Source organism: Meleagris gallopavo, chromosome 2 (assembly GCF_000146605.3).
Source record: "Meleagris gallopavo isolate NT-WF06-2002-E0010 breed Aviagen turkey brand Nicholas breeding stock chromosome 2, Turkey_5.1, whole genome shotgun sequence".
NCBI classification, from domain to species: domain Eukaryota; kingdom Metazoa; phylum Chordata; class Aves; order Galliformes; family Phasianidae; genus Meleagris; species Meleagris gallopavo.
Genome location: NC_015012.2, coordinates 71,443,211 through 71,444,950, shown reverse-complemented (window position 1 = coordinate 71,444,950; position 1,740 = coordinate 71,443,211).

Genomic DNA, 1,740 nt, shown 5'->3' with positions numbered 1-1,740 from the left:
ACTGCCCAGACTGGAACTTGACATAGAAAAAATGAATATGTTGTACTTATGTTACTCACATAAACAATTATGCAGTTTCTTTTTTTTCTCTATTCTACAAAATAATAAAACATTTTTACTGAAATTTGACAGAAGTCTTAAAGTAGATATCAAGTATAGAGTAATTTTTCTCAAATTCTTAGATACTTCAAAAAATACAATCAGTAGAAATCCGAGTCCTGTAATAATAAATGTTGACTATTAAATTAAGCTTGAAATCATCTTTTGCAAAGTGATACATGATTTTTGCTGAAACTAATTCATAATAATTACATAAATAACACTAAGACAGTAATGGGATTACTTCAGTGTAAATCAAGAGGTAACATTACATTAATATTACAAACCAAAATAAAAATTAATATAGAAATATCCTAACTTTGGAAAAACATCATATTTCACTTGGTCCTTCTAATGGAACTAGTAATCAAATGGAACAAATTAACAAAACATCTTATGTTATGATGCCCATAATTCAATTCACTTAAAATCATTAGTGATAGCAACTGAAAGAAGTGCCCAAAGTCAGGAGGAAAGCAAATGTCATTCCTATCTGCAGGATCCCTGGAAAGGTAATGGAACAGCTAATCTTGGAAACAATTTTCGGGTACATGATGGAGGAGGAAATCATCAGGAGTAGCCAGCATTAATTGACCAAGGAGAAGTCATGCCTGACTAACCTGATAAGTTTCTTCAATGAAATCAACAGCTTAATGAATAGGGGAAAAAAACTGATATTATTTTTTCGATCTTCAGAAGGATCCTCATATAGAAGTTGCTGAAGTATGTGCTAGATGAACAGATTGTGAGATGTATATGGAAAGAAAATGATCATATCACCTAAAATAAAAAGATTTTTTGTGTCTGCCTTCTGTGATGAGCCTGGAAAGACTGTATAGCTTTTATTTTACTTAATATTAAGTCGCTTCAAGGATGACACATAGCCTGCTTCTTAAAGTCTGATTCGTTTGCCTTGAACTTTGCATTATCATTGGCAGCTTGGAAAAGAGTATGTAACATTAATATCCTGATGTCTTGCTATTCATGACTTTGTAAGGCAAAAGTCAAAGCTGAACTAAAGCCCTCTTGCATATAGTCTTAAACTGAAATCTCAAAGACAATAAAATTCACCATTTTGAAAGAGAACAGTGAAGCATTTTAACATAGTCAAATTGTGAAAAAGAAAAATAGCATTTTATTAGAGACATAAAATCTATAAATAAATCACATTGATTATTTACAAAAATCAGTCATTCCAGACTTTTGAAAGATGGCAGATTAAAGTAAAAATATAGCTTCTGAATTCATTTCTTTTACTTCCACACTGTTTGGTTTCTTTTGGTCTTTCAGTATATCATGATTTTAGCATTCATTTTGTGTTACATATTTGTATAGTAACTATTTCTTCCTTGACCATTTTAAAGCATGTACTGTTAAAGTAAGATACCCCAAATGACTTAATACACATCATAAAGATAAATATACTGTGCATTAATTATATTTGTTGTCATGTCTTTGTCTTTGGCAAATAAAATAAATCTTGGCAAGTAAAAACATAAGGAAATTAATTGTAGTTCAGATATTTCTGTGGGGGTAAAAATATCACTGTCATATCCAATATGCATTTTTAAAAATACATTTGCAGACTTCAAAACAAATGCTGTTTTGTTTGTTTGTTTGTTTAAAAACAAAACAAAACAA